Consider the following 12,896-nt stretch of genomic DNA (forward strand, 5'->3'; position numbering starts at 1 on the left):
TGCAAATCCTTCACTGTTGTCCCCTAAACTCACAGATAGTCGAGAAATTGCAAGATTACTATATAAGAACATAGTCTGCAGAGCAAGAAAGAACATAAGGTTATGTTTGATTAGATATACTGGCGTGTGGAGCGCTCAGTCCATATGGTGGTAAGAGGGAAGAATGGAGCTGAGTGGGCTACGCCTGAGGGCCAAACTTGGAGAAGTAGTCTGCTCTGAGATCGGATCAGGTCCTTCTGTCTTCATCTCTCTCTGTCTGCTTGGTCTGGCAGCCTCCTCATCACTTGCTACATCTCCATCTGTCCATCTACCTGACTGACAATTGTTCTATCTCAAAGGCTTTCAGCTAATTGTGGGTGGAGACCAGTTAAATGATTTGCTTTCTGTTATAAATATATTTTTGTGACTTGGCTTCATCTGTTTTGATTCCTTCTAGTTTGTTTCTGTCCTCATCCTTAGCTGCTCTATGGTTTGTATGTGTGCTTTTTGATGATATGATTCAGCAACACAAACTGCCCCCTGACAGATGGAAAATGATCTCGGTACAGTTAAAAAGGCTTAAAGTGGGGGACATTTTATACAATTGATTCAAATTTATTGTCGCAAAGGTACCGGTAGTAATTTAATAGAATTTGCTAAACTGTACATGAAAGATCTACCTAAAGGTCATGCACTACTATGTTGTTTGTCAATCTTTTGACATGGGGTCATGGGTCAAAAAACCCTTGGATATTTTCTCATGTGCAGTCAAAAGAAGCAAGATTAACACACTTAAAATCTATTATCTGCATATCTGATGACAGTGCCTTCAGCATCCGTAATGTCATTTGCTGTTTAGGTAATGTTAACTTATACAATGCTAACACCGTGCCGCATTACCTTCTGTTAGCAATATTAAAAGCTCCAATGAATTACAAGCTCAAATGCATTACAAGGCATTTTTTCGAAGCAACGCAAAATCTTAGTGGACTAAACTTCCTGGAAAGCAATTCAAAATGCTGCTCACTCACGGTGAAAACGGCCATCCAAAATGAAGAAAGAAAAGCAAGAAGTAAATGTGCTGGTCTGACTGATCTTCTTATGAGTATGTTTTAAAAAGTATCTATCTCCACACCATGTCATCACATAAATGTTCCATGTTTTAAGTGAGTCTCACTTCTTTACCTTTATGCTGTGGACAGGGTTTTTCTGTCTTTGTAATATGCAGTGCTCACATCATTTACTCCTTTTGCACTTGAATCGAGACCCTAATTCTTAGGGGGAACAGGGTTTGCTGATTTGGTGCACACGACCACACCAGAGTTTAGGTAAACTGTCACAGATGATAAAAAAGTAGTCTATCAAATCAATACAAACTTGCAAGTGTGAACATGCCATTATTGACACACTGCCAGCAAACTAATCATATGTAAACTAAATAATAAAATGCAGCAATGAGGGAATAAGCCAAAGCAATATAATATTGTGCTTGAGTGCTGAGTGACATAAAAAATTCACAAGAAGAATTTTATTTATCAGTGATCTCAACAGTCCACTGTAACATGTTAAAACAGTCTTCTTTGCAATTAGTTTATTCTTCTTCTTTGGAAAAACACTGAAGGTGTCTCTGAGATAGGACACGTGCTCTTACAGAAAATTTCAAACTCATTCATCATCAAAATGACCTGATGCCCAAGCTGCTGTCGCCTGTGAACAACACACCAGAGCACAGATGCTGGAAGACAAGAGAACACAAAGAGTGGCAAAAGAGCTACTTGTTCTAGCCTTGTTTCTTTTAAGGTTGTTCATTCATACCACTGAGTGCTGCCCTTGAATCGACCACTAGGAAGTTAACTTATATATAATTAGATAAGTTTTCTCTTGAAAATAAGAAATTAGGCCACAGGTCTCTGAGGAATCTCCCTTTCCAATCTGACGACATGTTCCACCCTGCGTCTTATTTTCCCCCCCGAAACAAGCAGGTGATTTTTCACTGTAAGATTACATTTGTGTGTGAGGGTGTGTGTATGTAGCTCACAAATGTGTGTTTTGTGAGAATGTAAAAACACACAAACCGTCTTCTGCTGGGTGTTTGAGTGCAAATTACTCTCTTTCAATATTGTATTTTATTTTTCAGATAAGCAGATATGTGTAGGTGAATGACGTGGATCGCCTCAAAGAATGGATGCTTTGCTTTTGTGATAAAGGGGTTATTTGCTCTTTCACTGTAATGTGACATTGACACATCTACATGTCAAGTACGAGCTCAGAGAAAGAAAAAGAAAGCCAAAGAGCGAAAGATGAGGGATAGAGGAGGAAGGCGAAAAGATATGGAAAGATTGAAAATACACTTGAGAAATTTGCAGAGAGATACCACAAGTGACATAGGCAATTTCTGTGGAAAAATTACTTCATCATAATTTCAATCCCAAAAAGAATTGAAAGGAAAGCCCTGAAGGAGGATGGCCAAGTCACCTTGAGAGGCATTAGAGAAAACACTTAGCAACTGCACACGCAGACACACATCAAGTTCAGCACAATTTCCTGACTTCATGCACTTCTGTAAAAATTACTTTAGTATTAATATTAAGACATTTGCCTTATCTTTTTAATGATAGTGGAACATATCTGTGTTAAGTGATCAGAGGTTGTCGTATAAACCTGTTGGTCTGCTAGCTGCTGTAATCATCAAATCCAGGCATTCCATTGCTCTATCAAACATATCTTAGGGTTCAATCACCTTTAACCTCTGAAGACCTGGTGTCCAAATGCGTGTTCATCACAGTTTGGGTTAAATTAGCACAGAAGTTAATTCTGTGTAACTGGGGCCCTGTCAAAGAGAAATAAAAAAGGCATAACAAACAGAGCTCGGGTCTTAAGAGGTCATTCCTTTTACTTATGTATACATTTATACATTTTGTGTATGCACATCAAATATACCTGTGTGGCCGGAGGTTATCCCAGAATTTTAGTCAAATTGAGTTTTTGTAAAAATTCTAAACAGACCAACCAAACCAAAGTTTGTAACAGAAAGTGTGATGCTTTTATGTACAGGACTATTCCATAATGTTGAATTTCTGAAATGGTTCATAATGGTATAAAACACTTGAGGATATAGCCTTAGCATTACCTACATGAGCCTCATGGTATATAATCCTGACAGGTTTATGAAAGACAAAATAGGCAAGGACAAGCACTTCCTGAGAAGTCAAGATAGCCTCTAAAATATTCATGCGTCTGTGAGGAAACTACACTTTACAGAACAATAAAGAACTTGTTGTATTTGTTATCTTTTTTGTATGAACATGCATTGAACTTGTGCTTCATTTTTAACTGCTGTAAGATTTCAAATCATGTTTCCCTGTTGAGTGAATTTTTGATAGTTTTTTAAGTTATTCTCCCGTGTCATCATGGGATTGATTTACAATAATCCCTCTCATCAAAACAAAGAAGTGTATCCTTTATAACCACCTCATTTTAGGTCCCCTCCTACCCCTTGACCTCTGACCCCATACTGTCTGCAGGTGCCTACAGGGACTCCCCAGAATACCAATAACGAAACCACAGGGCACGCCACCCAGAGATCCTCTTACTGTCTGTCACACAGGGGCAGCACTAAGCATTATAATCTGAAGGAAGGGGGAGCGTTTATGCATGTGTATGTATGTAATGATGTGGTGGGGGTGGGTCTGAGTCTGTTTTTCTTTAACCCCTCCCTCACCCATCCGCTCTTGTTAATCTGGAGTCTAGCATGTGGATTAGCGGACACTCTGCAGCACCACTGTTTGACAGAACGCCGTGTTTCCTGCAGCGAATATGAGATTACGCTTTTAAGGAGTTTATATTCACAGCTCCAAGAGACTATTGGAGTTAGCACATTGGCTAATGAGAGAGTGTTTCTTAAAAGCCAGGGCGTGACAGATAAAGAAATGTACAGTCACGAGAAAAAGAAAGTACATCCTTTTTCTGCCTCATCGGAGCATAGTAGCAGCAGCAGCAACAATAGTAATCAATGAATACTTGCCCAGCCTAAACATAAATGAATACAATCTTAGATTAAAACCAACATTCCACAACTCAGTATCCAACACACGCTTACATTTAAAAAAAATCTTTGCAAAATCTGCAGTCTGATGCTGCACATTGGTCCATTTGGGCAAATATGTTTTTTCAAAAACCTAAAGAGATCATCTGAACAAGCTAGCTGCATCAAACACAGTAGTGGAGAGGTAATGATTTGGTCTCGTTAGGGAGCCAAAATCCTGCAGGGACCTTGTCCTTTTTAGGTCAAACAAGAGTCAAATTTAAGGCCATCTGTCCAACGCTTGAAGAGTGAAGCAATAAAAATGAGCTTGTAAATCGACAACAGAATGACTTTAAAAAAAAAGAAGGTAGGAAAGATCTGAACAAAGTCCAAACTGAACACAAATCGAAAGTGCTGCAGGTATGATATTAACAGTGTCACAGTTTAACTTAGAAATCTTCTTCTTCTATACTTTCATGACTGCCTCATGGATAATGGCTTAGTTCCACTCACACACTCACACATGGGCTTTGTTTTATACATGGGGCATGCATTTAGCATAGTTCTCTGTTAGCTTGTTGTCATTGTGTTCTAGGCTGTTTTTACCTTTTAACCTGGTTCTCCGTTTGGATTTCTGAGGATGAGCTTTTTTATTTATTTTACCTCTTAGCTTGTGCCTTTCCTGGTCTGCCTCTGTGGTTATCTTCTCAAGCTTGAGCCTCTGAAAATAACAGACCCTGATCTGCAGCTTGGATTGAGTCTGACCCTAGGTCTTCTACCTGTCTACCTGTTATTTTTGATCAACGTAGTTCCACATTTTGCTGATAATTTTGGTAAACCGAACTCCTGCACACTCATCTGGACTGCACTGTGTAACTGGAAATGTACAGACCAACAGCAGGTCACCATTTCCATTGGGCTACCTCAATCTTTCTCAATTTTAGGAGAAAGTGGTGCTTGTGTGGATTTCAAAAATGCCTTTTACATTAACAAACAATTTAATATGTACTTTTTGTGTCCTGTGCTCTAAGTAAAAAAAATCTCCAAGAACAAACAAGCAAACAAAAATGGTTCTTAGAAGTAAATTAATGGCAGAAAAAAATAAATACTGCCATCACAATGATGAGTGGCTCAAAATGGTAAGAGAAACAGCTGAAGGCACTTTTAAAAGCTCAAAATCATGAGGTGCTTACAGTCTCTGTTATTCATAAGGATGATAAAAATAAATAGATACCTTGTCTTAAAAAAGGAAAGGTATATCCGTATGCATGAGTGACAACATGCATTACAGTGTGTTTATGAAGGAAAGATTATAAATGTGTACAACAGGTTTTGTAATTTAAGCTTGTTTTTTGTCCTCATGGACGTGGGATAACTTCGACGTGCCCCCCCCCCCCGCCAAAAAAAAAGCAAACATGTTAACACAATCATCACCTCTGGTGCTGGGTGGATGATTTGACATCTCTCTTTGTTTGGCCTGAGGTAAAATGAGTCTGTTAGTCTGTTAATCCACTAGGATTAAGAAAGAACAACACACCCCCAGAGTGTGTGATGTGCAAGAGTGGGAGAGTGTCATACATTAGGTCTGTGACTAAAACTGCATATGTGAATTTTTGTGTTCTTTGTTTGCTCAAGCATTTCACGATGGTCCACAGTGATCCTAAAGTGGTATCTCAAAATACGAGGATGATGGTGAAGATAGTCAGGTTAGGTAGAAGAAGAGCTGATGCTGAGGGAGGGGTGTAGGAAAGAAGAGTGTAGGGATTAGTTGATATTTCCCTGGCATTACGTACGCTTTGGCGAACATCTACTTAAGTCGTGCCTTATGCGCCGCTGTCTGGAACACACACACAAAAAGCCCTCTGTCCCATTCACACACACAAAGACTATTAGTACAGTCCAGCTCATCCTCTCAATACACAGAAGAAAAGGGAGAAAAACATGTTAAGTCTTTGTCCTCTTCTGTCTGGGCCTATTCATTTTCCCATACATGGGAGGAAGAATAATGGGAAAACGAGAGACAAAAAATTGGAAAAAGTCATGTTTGCTTCGTCCACTGTCTTTTCACTGAGATGGGAAACACTGTACAATGTTTAAAAGAAAAAGTTAAATAAGCTCTGATTGGTTATTGAGTTATGCCTCTGCAGTAAACTTGTTGGTTCTGTGTTAAATGTTCATCTTAAAAGTTCATACATCTAAATATCGTTTTTTCTTTCAACACCCACTCCATTTAAAATTGTGTTTGTTTGTTTTTAACATGTCCTCATGATGGAGGACATATATGAACAAAAGTAAGCTCAAAATTTCATTTCTGAGAATTTCTTTATTCAAATCATAGTGAATAAGGAGCAGATGAAAAAAATGCTGTTGGAAAAAGTTTGCAGCTGTGACGTAGAAGCTACAGCCGGTGAGCCTGATGCATCCACTTGTAGACAGCTAGATTAATGCGGGTCTTGGTTTTCCATCTGATTCTAAACTGTGCGGCTGGATAGATCCAAGATTACTCGCCATTTTTGTTGCACCAGTAATATTAAGTTGGGATTGTGAGGGGCTGTAAGCTAGCATGTATATAGATGGATGGTGGGAAATAGGGATAAGCTTAATCAACTCCAACAATTTAGAGGCAAATTTCTAAAAAACTTCTGGCACTCTGCTGAAACTATATCCTAGAAAGATTCTTTGATTTTGGCTAAATATGGCATAATAATAATTAACAGACCACTGGGAACACATTTTCGATGGATGAAAAGATGATTGGACCGGGACTTTAAGGAAACGAAAACTGAAGACACCAGTTTACCAAAACATAAAATCTCATCAGCGCAATTACAAAAAATGATTTTTATTCTCAATATTTGTCTATCATAGTGTTTAAGATTGTTTTCTAAAAAAAAACAATTCTAGCTTTCTGCTTTTTTCTTCTTCTTTACATCCTGTACTTTGCCATGTCCCTCTCTTTGCCTTAGTGGTTGCCACTTCCAATCTCTCCTCCCTACCCTTCCCCCTTTTAACTCTTTTTGAATTATCCATAGCCGCATCGCTCCCTCATTTTTCCCTCTCCACCCCCCTCTTTTCCGTATGCGTGTTCCCTCGCTCTGTCTCTCCGTCTTCTCTTTTCCTCGTCTCTCAATTTGCTCTCTTACTTCATTGCAGCCTTTCACTTTCTCCATCCTCTCTTTATGGTAACCCCCCCACACCCCACCTCTGTACCAGCCCTCTGTCTCTTTTCCCTTCCTCTCCGCATTTCTCTTTGCTCCTACTCTCTCTATTTGTCGCTCACTTAGTGTAACTGTAGGATATAGGTCAGCAGGGCGGCTTGGCTGACTCGTGTCTAGACTCAGCCTCAGTCTTGGGGGCATGCAGTCACACAGCAGAGCACATTGACCAGCAGAATCACTGCACCGCGCTGGAGCTCCATTGACTGTCTGAGTGTGGAATGCGTGTGTCCACGCCTGTGTAAAGCAAATGGAAATAAAACACACGGGAGGAAAAAAACCTGAGGCGCAAAGTTTTTAGGAGGAGGCTTTGCGGCACGCTGCACAATACCCAAAATATTAACAGCCTCTGTGAAGAGAGAGGATGGTGAGATAAATGTCAGTGTAAATGCCATTGTTCGGGGAGACAATATTTACAAACATGACTGCAAGGCTGTGCTCTAAATTGATTAGAATTTTCTATTTGCTCACATGCAAATCTGGTGCAAATGCAATTCAGTTTTTTCTGAGTGGCATTAAGCAAAATTTCCTTTTTTAAAATAAATGTCACAGGCCAAATGTGAGCATTTCTTCATACAGATGATGTAGTATCTGTGTGTATTTTTTCAGAGAGGGGAGTCGGCAGCTGTATGGCTGTGGACTCTGCAGGGTGGGACAGGGTGCAGAAGGGTAATACGTTGAGTGTGTGCTTTTATTTGTGTTTCTCCTACTTTGGGAACACAAACTCTTTGTAGTTTAATTTTGAGGATCTCGTTTCTCTTTCTGACCAAAGATCCTTGTTATTAAAAATGGTCCCATTTCTAAGTGTAGAGGTTATTTTAAATGAATCCTATAGGAAACTGTTATATGCCTGTGCCTGAGGCAATGCTCATCTCCAGTGTATGCGGATGTGCCAGTCTAATGTCCTCGGAGGGGATGTATGTGTGTGTTTGCGCTTGTGTTTGTTAGGGCCATGATTCATTCAGCCGAGTCTGTGATCACCCCTCCTCCTCCTCATCCTCATGCTCTTCTTCCTATAGAGTCTGCATTCCAGATGTGATTCTGCTCTTTCTTCCTGGATGCAGATTCAGTCCCTCACACAGACCCTGCCTGTGTCCTCTTTTCATCTATGACCGTGTCTGACTTTGTGCACCTGGTCAATCTTTTCTCATACAGTTTGACTGTTTGGTTTTATTTGCGTATTACAACATTTTAGTCTGCCTAGTAACAGAACTGTCCTCACTTTGCTGCTCTGAAATATTGATAGATGACTGAAGATTCTGAATGTGTCTTTTACATGTGCATTGTCAGCATTTTGTGAGGGCTTCAAGCTTTTTGTGAGACTTTGAGTGGAAGGAGAGTGAATCTTCATGTCCCTCCTGAAAAGACAAATAAAGCCTGTGATCTGTTTTCTTGTTCATTGTACTTCCAGCCCATAAATAATGACAGGTTTTTGTGTCCCGTATGCACCTTTTATTCTTGACTTCAACAGATATTTGATCCATTTCTCTGCTTTTTTTCCTTACCTTTCTTATATAAGTAGTCTGTGCTGAACCACCAGAAAAACCCTTGCCTGAAAACTGAATGTCTATAACTTGATCTTGATTTTTATGTAGTCAATGAGTAGGACTTGCTATACCTTTAACCTATGCAGGGATACATTCAAGTGTGAACCTGACACTCTAAGCACAATTCAGTTATGATTTAGTACCTTTTGTAAACCATTTAGCATCAGAATTAAGCTCCATCCCAAGAATTTAGATGTTTAAACTGTGTGGATTACTATGTATGGATTGTAAACATACATATAGATCGTGTTTTGACAAATGAAAATACATGAACAGTTTTTTCCCCCTGCCCACTTCACACAGATCTAGTTATATCATTTTCTAATGATGATTAAAAAGAAAATAATACATCAGGACAAATGAAAGAACAGCTGTCAGGCTCTTTGTCTGATTCTTTATTAGAGCGTCTTGGTGCCTAAACCAATTTCAGTCTTTATCTTTTGGAGAGGTTTGCAATGGGCTGAAAGCAATGAATGTGTGATTGGAGATCTCATTACAGGACATTATGAAGCAGACATGTTGTTGTGATTGCTATTCAATATTACCTCTGCAAGAACATGTAATAATAGTGGAGTTACATCCCACTCGGCACTGTGGAATCAATCACACGCATCCTCTTCATACAAGAACAAATAACTTGACTTTCAGAGTTGGATATGAGATTTTTCTTTTATTTTCTTGTACTGAATGTTTCTTTTACACTTCTTCTAGGCATGAGTGGCCCTACATTGAGGCTTTATATTGTTTTTTTAAGGGTTGAGTTGCACCTTAACACTTTTGCATCTACTAATTCATTTTGGATTTTGAAAAACTTTCTATTTTTCTATTATTTCACCAGGAATATTTAAATTATTCAATCTTTATGTCAGTAAAAATAAAAGAGCAAAAGAGTCAAATTTATGAAATTTATCTCAGTAAAAAACTATGCTATTCCTTATTTTTTAATTTATATGAATATTTTGGTTTATTTTTAGTGTAAATGACTATTAAGAAGGACTAGAATTTCATATCTTAGTTTAAAATATTGTCAGTTCAACTGTTGGTGCAGAAGAATAGTTTCATAGGAGGCACTTTTGGCAAGAAGGAAAAAAATGATAAGGGTGGAATAAAAAGACATTGGCACAGACAAAGTAAAAGGAATTGTAGTAAAATAAATTAATGGAAATGTTGATGTGTTAAGTAGTTTTTACAATTTTTTTTTTTCTAAAAAAAGGTCTCATTCATTTTTGTCTTTATGTCATATAATCAGCTGTTTTTTGGTAACTTTTGACTCAAAATTCTTAGAGATTCTGTAACTTTTCTATTTAGAGGTGAAGCAGACCGGCTTAGTTTTTGGTAAAATTTTATTTTTGTATTTTTCAAGAAAGAGATAGACAGTTGAACAAAACTTTTGAGGAGCAGAATAAGAGCTTGGAAACATATTTAAACTGCAGCAAGCAAAAACAACAAAAAAGGAACATTTCAAAAAGATATTCTTTTTCAAGACTATCATAGCAAAAGCACATGATGCTGTGAGAGGATTTTTTTTTTTTTGTAGAGCTTCTGTCCCCTTAAAAGTCTCAAAAATAAGAATAAGTCATTAAGAAATTTAAAATTAGTTTAACAAATAAATTTCTTATTGTTTATAGTTTGTCTTTCATATGTTTGTGAACATCCACAATTAATCAACACACTTCATTTGGTCTTTTTTCTGCAGTACTTTTAAAATGTAATCACATTAATTTGTACTCATTTGACCTTTCACTGCAGAGAAGCTCTTTAAACTTAAAGTAAAAGCAAACAAAAAAAATACTTTTAATGACGCACTGGTCCATTGTCACGTTAAGAACTCGCTTAGTGGGTGGGGGTGTGTGCAGATCCTGACGACATCAGCAATGTTTGCTCAAAGCCCTATTTCCCAATTCTGAACCACCTGATCACAGTAAGTAGAAGTGGTTCTGTTAAAGGTCATTTTGTTTCAGGTGTTTTGGGTTTCTGTCTATGCGATCAGCTGTTTGTTTGCTTTGTCTATGCAAAATACACGGAGCATTGAGAGACGGTTTAAATCTGTGTACCAGCTTGTAGTTTTTGAAAAAAATGCAAGCGGTTACTTCATCACCTTAACCGGACACAAGCCTCTGGTATATGCAGCATCCAGTTTGCTTATCTCTGAGTAAACACTGACATTAGAGAAAGGCAGACACTCCGACTTTGTGCAAAGGTCACTCCTCCAAGGCAAGCTTGATGGCCAGCAATTCATGATTTCCCAAGTCGTAATTCTGTTCTGCGGTTGAGAGTTTTCAGGAGAAAAAGGCACATGGTTTGAGCTTTCCAGAAGATTCCTCCCTCTGAGAAAGAACAGCTCCCACTCCAGAATCGGAGGCGTCGACTTCCACGATGAATTGTCGTGTGGGGTCCAGTTGAATGAGTATAGGGGCTGTGACAGAGAGTTTCTTGAGTTTTTCAAAAGCTGTATGAGCCTCGGGGCTCCATTTGTAGGGTCTGACGGTAGAAGTGAGTTTAGTTAATGGTGAAGTAATGCTGCTGTAATTCCTAATGAAATGACAGTAGAAATTGGCGAACCCCAAAATTGTTATAGTTTTTTTCTAGTGTCTGGAGATTCCCATTTGGTGACAGCCTCAATCTTGGAGGGATCAGGTCGAATGCAACCAGCTTCAAAAATTACCCCAGGAAGGGGATTGTGGTAACATGGAATTCCCATTTTTCGGCCTTAACATAGAGTTGGTTTTCCAATAACCTTTCCAGAACTAGACGTATGTGGGTCTCGTGTTGAGCAGGGTTTTGAAAAGCTTGAAATTCGAAAACCTCAGATTGGATTCAGATCTTGATAGGAATAAATAAAAAGTTGTTTTGTGGAATTGGATGGAATTGTGATACAAACTGTCCAGAGTTACCACAGTAAAAACAGGAACCTTTCTCTTTACGTTTTTGACGCTCTTCTGGTGTTAATTTTGAGTGTCTGGTTTGCATGGGTTCCTCTATGGATTTACACGAGGGGTCCTGTACCGGTAACAGAAGAGGATTCAATGTAGAGGAACGAAGAGTGGTGTTAGGTGGTGGCCAACGATTTTGGTGGTCCCTTTCGGTTTGGCGTTCTTTGAGACGGACATCAGAACGGAGTGCTGCGGAAACAAAATCTTTGAAGTTGTGAGTTTCTGGTTGGGAACAAATATGATCTTTAATTACCTCATTAAGGGACTGGTAGAAAATGCCCCTTAATGCTTTATCGGGCCAAGAGGCCTACTACGCCAAAATCACTTACAGATCGATTGCATTGTTTGAGACTTAGCAAACGACGTGCGGCTTCTTCCTCCTTGTGTGGTTGGTCAAAAACTAGTTTAAATTCTTCAATTAACCGGTCAAAAGGCAGGTGAGAGATGGGATTTGAAGTAAGATATCCTTGGGCCCACTGCATGACTTTGTTTCTCAGTGAGTTTGCAATCAAGGTGATTTTGCAATGATCTGTTTGAAAGTACTTAGGGGCTTGTTAAAAGATCAATTGACACTAAATGAGAAATCCTCCACAGGCTTTTTCATCGCCGTAAAAAGGTTCTGGCTGTAGGTGGAAGTTTTCTGGTGACGTAGCGGAAGTGGCGACGGTCAGGTTGCTTGAGGGCGGAAGTGGAGCAGTAGTTGTGGGATTAGCAGAGAAATGTCCAGTCAAATCCATCAGAGCTTGCGAGATTCCGTCAATACGGCGAAAAAGGTCTTGCTGTGCTGAAGCCATCTGAGCTAGAGCATCGACTTGGCGACCCAGGATGACTCCCTGCTGGGATACTGTGAAGCGGAGATCTTCCGGGTCAGCTGGGTCTGGAGTTAGGCCAGTTCGTTCTGTCATGATCAGCTAGGCTGAGCAGATCAAGATGCTGGAACCCGGAAGGACCACAGGAGAATGAGATGAATAATTAACAGGTTTATTATTCTGGATGAGGACCAGTAAGTGAGTATGGTTGATGAATATCCGATGGTGTGATGATTCTGGTGAAGCAATGATGTGTGGTCGAGGCGTGGAGAGGGGCCGAGACTTGAGTTGAGTTGTGGCGTGGCTTGGGTTGTGGTGTGGCTGGAGGCTTTGGATCTTTGATGAGGAACTGTCTGCTCGTGAGGAGGTAGGACCCAATTGTAGCAATG

The sequence above is a fragment of the Oryzias latipes genome, chromosome 9 (genome assembly GCF_053564925.1).
Source record: "Oryzias latipes strain Hd-rR chromosome 9, Olatipes_Hd-rR_3.1".
NCBI classification, from domain to species: Eukaryota; Metazoa; Chordata; class Actinopteri; order Beloniformes; family Adrianichthyidae; genus Oryzias; species Oryzias latipes.